At 40.6% G+C, this 12561-nt stretch overlaps 1 protein-coding gene across 1 annotated transcript in view; it reads left to right on the top strand.

Annotated features, from left to right (window-relative positions):
* Window positions 1–12561, top strand: part of LOC122803905 (serine/threonine-protein kinase MRCK beta-like) — a gene marked incomplete in the record, with an annotated part of 2302169 nt that overhangs the window by 2060371 nt on the left and 229237 nt on the right.

The raw sequence follows: 12561 nt of genomic DNA, 5'->3' as shown, positions 1-12561 counted from the left end.
GGGGAAAGTGTAGTTAGGCAGCATAGGATGGTGGTTTGTAGGATGACATTGGTGATCAAGAAGAGGAGGATGAGTGTGAGGGCAGCACAAAGAATCAAATGGTGGATATTGAAATAATTGTGAGGTGATGTTCAGGGAAGAGTTAAGACAGGCACTGGGTGGCAGTGAAGAGTTACCGAATAGCTGGGTAACTACAGCAGAGCTAGTAAGAGAGATGGCTAGAAAGGTGCTTGGTGTGACATCTGGAAAGAGGAAGGAGGACAAGGAGACCTTGTGGTGGAATGAAGAAGTACAGGAGAGTATACAGAGAAAGAGGTTGGCGAAGATGTGGGATTGTCAAAGAGATGATGAAAGTAGACAAGAGTGTAAGGAGATGAGATGCATGGCAAAGAGAGAGGTGGCTAAGGATAAGGCATATGAAGAGTTGTATAAAAGGTTGGACACTAAGGAGGGAGAAAAGGACCTGTACCGATTGGCTAGACAGCGAGACCAAACTAGTAAAGATGTGCAGCAGGTAAGGGTGATAAAGGATAATGAGGGAAACATACTCACAAGCGAGAAAAGTGTGTTGAGCAGATGGAAAGAGTACTTTGAGGGGTTGATGAATGAAGAGAATGAGAGGGAGAGAAGGTTGGAAGATGTGCGGATAGTGAATCATGAAGTGCAGTGGATTAGCAAGGAGGAAGTAAGGATAGCTTTGAAAGAGGATGAAGAAAGGAAAGGCTGTTGTTCCAGATGACATATCTATGGAAGCGTGGAGGTGTTTAGGTGAAATGGCAGTGGAGTTTTTAACTAGATTGTTTAATGAAATCTTGGAAAGAGAGGATGCCTGAGGAATGGAGAAAGTGTTTTGGTACCGATTTTTAAGAATAAGGGTGATGTGCAGAGCTGTAGTAACTACAGAGGGATTAAACTGATCAGTCACAGCATGAAGTTATCGGAAAGAGTAGTGGAAGCTAGGTTAAGAAGGGAGGTGATGATTAGTGATCATCAGTATAGTTTCATGCCAGGAAAGAGTGCTACAGATGCAATGTTTACTCTGAGAGTGTTGATGGAGAAGTACAGAGAAGGTCAGAAGGAGTTGCATTGTGTCTTTGTGGATTTAGAGAAAGCATATGACAGGGTGCCTAGAGAGGAGTTGTGGTATTGCATGAGGAAGTCAGGAGTGTCAGAGAAGTATGTAATAGTGGTACAGGATATGTACGAGGATAGTGTGACAGCGGTGAGGTCTGCGGTGGGAGTGACGGATGCGTTTAAGGTCGAGGTGGGATTACATCAAGGATCAGCTCTGAGCACTTTCTTATTTGCAATGGTGATGGACAGGTTGATAGACGAGATCAGACAGGAGTCCCCATGAACTATGATGTTTACAGATGACATTGTGATCTGTAGTGAGAGTAGGAAACAGGAGACCCCGGAGAGGTGGAGATATGCTCTAGAGAGAAGATGAATGAAGGTCAGCAGGACTAAGACAGAATATGTGTGTGTGAATGAGAGGGAGGATAGAGGAATGGTGGGGATGCAGGGAGTAGAGGTGGCGAAGGTGGATGAGTTTAAGTACTTGGGATCAACAGTTCAGAGTAATGGTGAGTGTGGAAGAGAGGTGAAGAGAGTACAGGCAGGATGGAGTGGGTGGAGAACAGTGTCAGGAGTGATTTGTGACAGACGAGTACCAGTAAGAGTGAAAGGGAAGGTCTACAAGAGGGTAGTGAGAACAGCTATGTTATATGGCTTGGAGACAGTGGCATTGACAAAAAGCCAGGAGTCAGAGCTTGACGTGGCAGAGTTGAAGATGTTAAGATTTGCACTGGGTGTGATGAGGATGGACAGGATTAGGAGTAAGTATATTAGAGGGTCAGCCCAGGTTGGAAGGTTTGGAGACAAAGCCAGAGAGGCAAGATTACGTTGCTTTGGACATGTGCTGAGGAGGAATGCAAAATATATTGGGAAAAAGATGCTAAGGATGAAGCTGCCAGGTAACAGGAAAAGAGGGAGGCCTAAGATAAGGTTTATGGATGTGGTGAGAGAGGACATGTAGGTGGCTGGTGTGACAGAGCAAGATGCAGAGGACAGGAAGAAATGGAAACAGTTGATCTGCTGTGGCGACCCCTAACAGGAGCAGCCGAAAGAAGAAGAATCTCTCAGCTTCTTGTAAAATCTACTTGACACTCAGCTGTATCTCTGAACTTTGCAGCACAAGAAGTCTGGAAAAAGCCAAAATGGGGGGGGGGGGGCAAAAGACCAAAAAACGGGGACACATTTTACACATTGCTTGTATAATGTTGGAAAGTTGCTAGAATAAAATGCTGTGTTACCACCATACATTTCACTGCCAAGTATTGAACCCAGGACCCTGTGCAAAACAGTCAGAGCAACATACCACTATGCCATATCATCTGTTTTATGAAAGAGAGGAAGACTGAAACTTAAATGGCACCATTTAGTGAATTCGGTTCTCACCATGGCTGTCAACCTCCTAGCAAAAACACATAGACAAAGCCAGTAATGGGGGAATACAGCCCCCCAACATATTCAGTGTGTTCAGTTATAACCATATCTCTCAACCTTGGCACAAAAAACCTGGACGAAGCCAATAATGGGGGAATACAGTCCCAAAAATAGGGACAAATTTAAAATATCCATCTTATAAACTTAGAAACTTGCTATAATAATAGGTTTTGTGTTACCATGTACTTTTTGAAGAATATGAAGTCTGAAATTCCACTACTTGTCATTTTTATTTATTTAACATTTGTTAACCAGGAAAGTCTGACTTGGAACAAAAGCCAATTTTTGGCAGAGGCACAGGAAGAAACACTCCAGGCACATGTCTGTAAGATGGGAGGACACCAGAACAAACCCACACAAACACAGGGGGGGACATGCAGATTCCACATAGAAGGCACCCCAGCCAAGAAAGAAAACACACACACACCACTCCAAAGCTCCGTGAATCCCAGTCAACACACTTACCTATATAAATAAATGTGCACACTCCACAGCTCCGTGAATCCATTCAAACGTAAGTCCCATCAGTGCCACGCCAAAAGCTCCGCGACCCCAAACGTACAGTCTCCATTCAAAAGTAAGTCCCATCAGTACCGTGCACACTCCAATGAAGTACAGTCTTCATGTCTTAGCGACAATATGGGAATGCAGTTGTGTAGAATGTTATTTAATGCAGATGTATTCTGGCAGGGGCGGCTCGTGCTGCAGGACTGCAGCCCTCCCACCTCTGTAAAAAAACAAAAAAGTAACATTTAAAATAAACATAATAAAAAAATAGAAAACTTAAAATTGCGAGTCCCAGACACTCCGCATGCACTGAACTTACAAACACAACTCCATACTGTTTTGAAAGCAGTCCGGATAGGGGGAAAGGCAGAGATGCCCCGCAGATGCCCAGAAGTTTGTGCGGTGACGACCACACAGAACAGAGGAACGTCTGACTGCATCATCTGCAGTCTGAACCACTGAGGAGGTTAGTTTTCTGCAGCTGGACCAATCAGGCTCTCTCAGGCGGGAGTTTACTGTGTGTGCACTGGACTTTGGAGTGTGCGCGGTACTTTTGGTTCGTGGAGATAAGATCCAATTTCCAAAAACTCCTGTCTGTCCACAAACATATCTGCTGGGCATTGTCAGTACTCGTACCACGTTGATAAGGCCTGGAATTCCTAATCTGCATCTGTCAGGTCATTACCCTTACACGATCCTTCAAAACCATTCTGAAAAACTTCCTGTCCAAAAGCTTGCTCTGTTCTTGCTCAGCACCCAGATAAACTGTATCACTAAATGTAAACAAATACCTATTCACACCTTATAACTCCTTACTCTCCCTTCTTCAGTTAGCAGATACTCCCTTACATCTATCAATTTTTTTCCTGGCATTCTTAGATCATTGTCATATAACTTACATCTATTTATAACCATTGTTTTCATATCTCTGATTTAGTATAATTATTTAAACTGTAGTTTTTTGTATTATTTTTAAATAGTGTACAATTATTGTTCTTAAAATGTTTTGTAATACTTTAGAGCTTTTCTTCCCCAGCCACCACTGAAAATGGGCTCCTATCCAGTATGACTTTCCAGGTAATCAAATGTCAGTAAATAAATTATCAGACAGTGATTTGTAGGGCTTTCAACATTACAATTATCTGTCTTATGTTAGTTCACAGTGTCTTTAATAAGACTGTGTGTGAGAAAGTGTTGGTATGCAGCTGTATGTGTTGTTGTTCTTGAGCATTGTTGGCCTTTTGCTAGTTATTGTTTTAATTTGTATATAAATTGTGTAGCATTTTTTCAGTTATGATACCTGAAGGAATAACATTCCATTTGGTGGCTGTAATGACTAAATGTAGTCAGTCTTTCTAGAGACTGTGAGATTTGATTGTGTCTGCTGGATTTTAGTGAAGTGATTGTAAGAGTCTTCGTTTGTGGAAGATACTATGTACTGGTTTTAATTAAAAGGGTGTTAATGTATTATGCAGTTCCAGCCAGTGAAATATTTGTAAAAGCTTATCAGTGATGAAACTTGGGTGGTAAATTAAGTGCATGTCTTGTGGTATTGTCACAATAGTGTTTGTTTATCTAGGTCTTTTGCAGATTAGAGTGGAAGAAGCAAATAAAAATCACAGTGGGAATGCTTATGCAATAGTTAGTAGGACATTCTATGGGGGTGTATCATTTGTTTTTTGTTTTTTTTTTAAAGCGTGTCCATTTTTTCTACATTCTGGAAAAGTTCTAACTTTACCAGACATGAATGCTTGTTTTGCAATCTTACGAAATTCATCTAGTGAGGTGCTATTACAAATTATGGTTGAGTCATTGTAATTCAGCGATAGGTACCACGTTGTACGTTTATAAATATGTTGAACATTAAGGGATCCTGTATGGATGTATATGGTACATTTACAGTAATAGGGAGATTACTTGAAGAAGCATTTTATCATTTAATAGATTAAGTTCTTTAGCTGGGATAATTTGTAAACTGTCGATTAGCTTTTTGGTTACATTCCACATAGCATAGTAGTATTGAAAGTTGTTTATGATTATATTGTTTTTTCTTGCTTTCTGTGTTTTGTGCCTGAGTTTCATTAGGGTTTTATATCTGAGGTTGACCAGAGAGCCAGAGTAGCTTTGATTTTCTTTTTTGTCACAGAAGTGTAAATTAAGTACGTTTAAAATTGTTTGATTTAAAGACTGTGCTGCCTTAACCAGTCAGTGCTAGCATGAGCACTACTGAGAGAAACTCCAAAAATTTGTGGAGGTATTGCATGTTAATCAGGCTGGCGCGCACACACACACACACACACACACACACACACACACACACACACACACACACACACACACACACACACTCACACACACTCTGCTAGCAAAGTAGGGTCAATACAGATGTACGTAGTACCTATTATAATTATACACTGTTGCTTGGCATCAGTGTTCTAATCTTTGAAATGAAAAAGAAGAAAAATCTAACAGATGGTGGGTAAGACGGTGCAATCCCAGGAAGAACAGCACATTTGAATACTGCTGCAAGAACTGTACTACTTTTCTTATTGTGGATGGCCAGACCAGACACATTGGAATGATTTTACAAAGTGGAAGTTTCTGTGTGCCTTGAGGTGTTACGAGTCACAGTAACAGTGTAATTGGCATACTCATTAAATCAGTGCAGGAGACGGTTCTCAGCCTAGCAGCTTTGTGATGACTATTTATGAATTTATTCATTCATTTCAACACAGGCAATCAACATAGCCAGCTAGATGTACATATCTGCATGTGTACAGAGGAAATGTCTTATACAGCTTACATTTTATGCATATGACAGCAACAAGATTAAATATATAACCACAATTATTATTTTTGGGTTTATTTATTCATATGCTCACATTCAGATTTCTGAGGTATACACACAATAAAGTAGCTGCAGCTCATGGGTATATCCTTGTGTATGTATATGTATGCGGTTGGAGTAATTGCAATGTATGCATTTGACAGCAATAACATGAAATATGTTATTTATTCGTTCCTTTGATGCTAATCATATATCTGAGGTATGCATAGTCAATAAAGTGGCTGAATTTGCTGGTTAGAATCGTGTGCTTGTGGGGAAATGACATAAATTATTGTGGCTTTTCATAAAGTTATTGGAATCAGACATTTAAGATGTGCAAATTCAAGAAAGTGGCTATGATTGTTTGGTGTGGGAGGTTTCTATTGAAAATGGCTTGCCCTGATTTTGTTATGCTGATGGGAAATGGTTATTATTCTGGCTTTGCTGAAGTAATGTGCATTTGTAAGAAGCAGAGAGGACCACTTGGAAATCGGATTTGAAATACCGTACTGCGGTCATTATTTTTAACACAAGCATGTGAGGTGTCAGCAAAGTGGCTGGAATGGCTTTCTAAGAGGGCTACACACTGATCAACAGCTTAACTATAGTTCTTCCAGTGTGAAAAAAGAAACTGAAAGACAAAGGCAAGGAACTTTGTCACTTTTCATAAATTCAGTCAGTTACTTTGTCTTTTCGGCTTTTCCTGGTTAGGGGTCACCACAGTGGAACTCCGGTCCGCTAATGATTGGCAGTAGATTTTTTATGGTGCCGAGTTGCTAGCCCGACGCCCAACCTTCAGCGAAGGCATGCCCATTCACGCATGTCTTTCTGAGACCCCTCGACAGCGGGGGGGACATGCAGACTCCACACAGAAGGCACTCCAGCCGTGAATCGAACAGGAGACCCTCTTGCTGTGAGGCAACAATGCTACTGCTGTACCACTGCGGCTTTTAAATTCCATCAGTTACTGGCTAATAATATTAGTGCACTGCCTGGGTGCCAACAAAGAAGAAACAGAGAGAGCCTGAAAGAAAATCAACTAGAAAAGGTGAAGAGAAAACACTGGCTGTTAAGAATCATTCAGCTGTTCATCAAAAAGCAGTTCAAGCTCTAGCTTTTGTACATGGCTTCCAGTAATCTTAAGGAAAAACAAGTCAAATGAGCTCGGAGCTAATTAAAATAAATGAAACATTGAAGTAGTATATCAGTTCAAATAGCAAAAGGCTGGTAAAATGAAAGAAGCTTTAAACAGATATTCTGATGAGATGAGCTGATAAAATTGCAAAAATCTGACGTTGAAATACATAAGAGACTGCTCAAGCAGAGATGTTTCAAAAATAGTAGAATTAGAGGACAGGGTACATAAGGTAGTGAAATCTGAGATTTTCTGCTGTACCAGAGAAACTAGAATAAATAATCTGTGTTCTTTTTATGAAGGCATTAGTAAGCAACTGAAGTGGTATTCTACAACAACTAACCTGATAAAAGGCCACACAGTGTGTATGCAGTAAACCTGGTTATGAGAAAGCAGCCAAGACCTGTGTTAATAAGAATGCAAACCTACCAGCGTCAAGGGTTGATCCTGACAAAACTGTGGCAGAAAAGCAAAGTATTAAAATCTGGAGGCAGTAAAATATTTGTGGAAGATGATTATTCACCATATACCAGGCAGAATAAAAACAAATTTATTCCAGCAATCAGGGAATGTCGAAAGGCTATGAGATTCAAGTTGCTGTATCTAGCGGTCTTCAGAATATTTTTTTCTTGGAGGATCAAAGACATTTTTGAAGTAGAATAGGCTAAGGAGGAAATGCAGAAGTCTGTCCAGGAAAAGATGAGCCATCAAGCCGAAGGGGACCCTGCTTTTCATTCTTCTGATAAAGCAAGTTAAGAAACTTTACCAATAAAACCGTTTTCATTATTCCAAAGGAAAATGCTTGGGAGACAGCGAAAGCACAAGAGTTGACCAGAAGAATCGGCAGTACCTTGGAATAGACGTATGGAGATGAACAGGAACAAAGACTAGCAACATGGAAATTAGTGAATAAATGTGAGACTGCAAAGCATCAATCACATTTGTGAAATACAGCTGTACACGAAAAGCAGAAGAGTAGACTTTTATTGGCTTTGTTAAACTTGTGGGGAACTGGAAAAGCATTTGCTTCACTTCATGCCATTAAAATTTGGAAGTACCCTGAGGGAAAAGGGAAGAAGAAAGAAAACGGTAACTGTAAATAAAACAAACTCTGTTCTTAATAGTATTTCTAGCAAACTTTTTTTTCTTGTTTAGTATTCAGAACTGTAGACATTGCAATGTGAAAAGAGAAAGAAGACTTGACAAAATATATTTAAGTTAGGATGTAATCTTGGGTTGCTGTGGTGGATGATGGGATACAAAAGTACACATATGGTAATGTATGTAGAGCTGAAATGGTTTCTCTTACTTTTGCCTAGATGGATGTCTGGATTAAGACCCTTGGCTTAATGTAATAATTTTTAAGTGGAAACGAGTAAATAAGAGAATGCCAAATGTAGTGAAAGGTTTTCCTTTAGCAATATATGTATAATATGGTTTACTATCAGTTAACCGAATGCAACTTGTGCGATGTTCATATGTGCAAAAATGTCGATTCGCACTATGTCAACACGAATACCACAATATCGAACTGTACAGTAGCGAATGCAGTACAGCATTCGCTGTTGTAAGGTTCGACGTGTACAGATTACACTATAATGGGGATCGGGAACTGTACCCTTTCCCTCACTAAAGTGCGATCTCGGAGTTTGCATATTAAACTAGTGAGGGGTGCAAGGGGGCTTGCCCCCCTGCAAACATGTTATTTACTGTGCAACGGACAGTAATGTTGTTCCAGGACAAATTGACATTTTTGGAGATTACATTCGCTATTTTGAATATTCAGTTATACGAGTTCCGACATTCTGCTTCAAGAAAATCACAATTCAGCTGTCTTGTAATCTGTTAACTGATCGAAACTGCATAATATTTTATATATATATATATATATATATATATATATATATATATATATATGTATATATATATATATATATATATGTATATATATATATATATATATGTATATATATATATATATATATGTGTGTATATATATATATATATATATGTATATATATATATATATATATAGATATATATATATATATATATATATATATATATATATATATATATATATATATATATATATATATGTGTGTATGTACACACACACACAGATTATATATATTTATATATATATATATATATATATATATATGTATGTATAAAAAATTATTTCAGTTTGCCTTTAGAAGCCTAAAACTGAGGGCTTTGTTTCCATGGAGACAAGCTGATTATAGGGCAATAAAAGAAAGCCAAAGCACTGGTTTCTTCAAGACTTAAATGTTACTCTTTTCTGAAAGAGTGCAAGTTTTCACATCTGGGAAGGGGAATAAAGATGATAAAGAACAGACACCAATTAGAGTAAGTAGAAGCATAGGCAGTAACATGCATCTTACCATGGAGAACCTCAATTTTAGGTTAAGTTAGGCCTGTGGTTATCTGAGGCAATTGTTCATTTTAGGAGGGCTAATTTAATTATTTGAAGATGTACATAGTTTTGTGTGCTTGTATTAAGTTAACAGGTTATGTGGGTGTTCTGGAGACATGTTTGTTTTTATGTTTTCAAGAAAACAAAATGTTTCGTAAATGTGACATTTCCAATATTAATGACAAGAAAAAACCTGTATGAACAATCGAACTGCCAAACATTAGTGGGTACATGTATCACAAAAGCTCGAAATAGACATTTTAAAAAAGCTGACATATGTAATTGGTGGGAATAATGACTTCTAATCATAATGGCAACACTTCCCATATTATTTTGGGATATTAATGACATTGCAGGTATAGAACTCCAGTAATGATAAGAAAATGGATAACGGCAGATTTGTGGTAGTATGGGGCTACTGGCAAGTGATGAGGATTATACTGGCGTATATTTATTTCCCACCTAAATCTGCTATTATGGAGTTTAAAAAAAATTGTGAGACATGAGCAGCTTTTAGCAGGGTATACTACTTATAGGTAGGGACTGGAATTTGATTTGCAGTAATGAATTTGTATATTGGGGACCTATAGGGCAAAATATAGTAAGAAGGTAGATGTCTGAAGAAATATAGGAAAATAATTGGTATGGAAGACGTGAGATCAGTAGAAGGAACGCTGAGAGAATTTGCGTATTTTTTCCTTGAGGTACAGTAACTGGGCCAGTCTAGACAGAAATTTTATTTCACAGGAATGTTTGCATTTAATTGAGAATTTTGACACATCCAATAACTGTTTCAGATCATGCACTACTTAAGGCAAAATTAGGGTAATGAAGTATAGATGAGGTACTCGTGCTTCCCCACCAATTTGTTAAGAGTAATTAAAGGAATGGATAGTGGAAATTATTCAGGAGTTATTAGGTAAGATGGAAAGTATTTCAGATGTTAGGCTAGTGAGTGGGATAAAATGAAAGTGGAGTTTAAAAATAGGGTAGAGATAAAAGAAAAAGAAATATGGTTAAGAAGTTACAAGAATTATTTAGAGGGGCTGACAAAGGCTAAAGTAAAGAATAAGAAGAAGCTTACAGAACAAGAAGAGGTGTGTTTGCAGAATGCTGAAGAGAAAATAGAGTACCTACATAATGTGCATGAGTTTAGAAAGATTGCTATAAAGCAACTATTTTTGATGATGACTCCAGGGCACAAAAACTATTGGCAGAATGACTTGCGCAACAGAAAGTATAAATGGTTGATGTTATGTGATCCTATCTCGCCTACATTCTGTACTGATGGGTTCGGAGCCGATCCTCGGCACGCTATACTATAGAACGAAGTCTCTTATTGGCTGAGCTATCCCACATCCCAGGATGCACCACCACTGCTTCCCCAGATCTCGTTTGCCGCTTTACAAGCAAAGACGTGGTCTCGGACTTGGCTGAGCTAAGTGCTTTTTCTTAAGAAATTTCTGTCAGAAATTTTTTTGATAATCGACCCAAAAGCTGTTCTAACAGCTATCATTGTGTGACTGAGTTTGAGAAAAATTTTGTGGTAATATTTATCTTTAATTTGAGGGAAAGGATCCCGTTTAAGTTAGAGGGGCCTTGCCCTCGCGCGTGATTGTTATTCTTAGTGCGAGTCTTGTGCTAGTATTATTAGTTGGTCAAGTATCCCATTTATGTCAGAGGGGTCTTGCCCCAATTTTCAACATCTTTTAAAAAATTTTGTGACTAAAGTTTATTTTTTGTGTAGTGATTGTGTTTCAACATGTCTAAAGAGCACAGACCTTCTGGGTTCAAAAAATGCTCTAAATGCAGTTACAAAATGTCCATAACGGACGATCACTCTTTGTGTGTATTGTTTAGGCCCTAAACATCTTCAGGAGTCATGCAGCGTTTGTCACGCTTTTTCCTCCCGGGTCCTCCAAGAGAGGAAAAACAAATTGATTCTAAAAGGGCTTATTACACCTTCTTTTGAGGAGGCTTTATCTTCTCCCTTTTCACCTTCGAAGAAAAAGAAATCGTCGGCTCCGACCAGCCCGTCGGAACCGGCCACAAAGAAATCTCGGCAGGCTTCTCCATCGGCTCCACGGACTTCGGAGCCGAGGGCGGAACGGTCTGCCTCGATGCCACCAGCCTCGACTCCTCTGGCTTCGGAGCTGACGGCTAGAGCTTCGAGAGGCGGGTCACCTTCATCGGCTCCACTCTCTTCGGAGCCGATGAGAGTTGCCCGCTCAGACTCTTCCCCTTCGGCTCCGAGGGAAATTGCAATGGTTGTGGAGTCTCCCTCGGCACCGATATTTATCGAGACGATTCGGAGCCGGTCCCCCGTCCTTCGGAACCGGTGGAGAAGTCGACTCGAACTCGTTCGATCTCTTCTCGGTCTTCGAGGATGTCAGATTCGGACATTGACAGGGTACTTCAAAGGCTGTTTCAGTCTCCAGTCTTCCAAAAGTTGGTTTCGGCTCCAGCCCAGTCTGCTCCGGAGCCGATTGCCCACCCTGTTGTCTTGGTTCCTCCTCCAACAGCCTCGGCACCGTTGGAGTCGGTGCTAGTGGAGCCGATGGAGGTTTTCGGGTCGGCTCCGACCCTTACTCCAACCCCGACCTTCGGGTCGGAGTTCAGTACACGGACCTCCTCGGTCGGCCCCGGGGGTGACGCTTCGGGACCGATGTTTTCAGTTCCCAGCCTCCCTCTCGGTGCGTCGGCTGCGGGAGTGCCGTCTGCTGTTGTGGCCTCGGGGGTCGGACCTTCCCAGGACTCTGGGGGTCCGGCCTTCAGGGCCATGAGGAGTGCTTTGGCCAAATCTTCTTTGGCCACCTCCACTGTCTCACCGGCACCTTTCCTTGGCACGGAGACTGGTTCCTTTGTAGTCGCCCTGTCTCAAGACAGCGGAGCCCTGGGGCCTGAGGTCACCCCCATTGGGGTTTCCCCCCTTCCTGAAGGTCCCTCCGAAGCGTCTTTGGAGGAAACCTCCAAGGAAGAGACAGTGCAAGAGGAAGCACGTCGACTCCCCTGATGAGTCTCTCACCTCGGACACCGACCTCGATGATGCGGAGGGGTCCCCCAAGTCGGCCTCGGATGATGTCTCCTTTGCGGACATTTTGGAAATCCTGAAGCAACGAGGCGACTGGCAGTCCAAACCCCCTTCCG

Source organism: Protopterus annectens, chromosome 6.part0 (genome assembly GCF_019279795.1).
Source record: "Protopterus annectens isolate FY-2018-M chromosome 6.part0, PAN1.0, whole genome shotgun sequence".
NCBI classification, from domain to species: domain Eukaryota; kingdom Metazoa; phylum Chordata; order Ceratodontiformes; family Protopteridae; genus Protopterus; species Protopterus annectens.
This window is presented reverse-complemented; position numbering and strand designations above follow the sequence as displayed.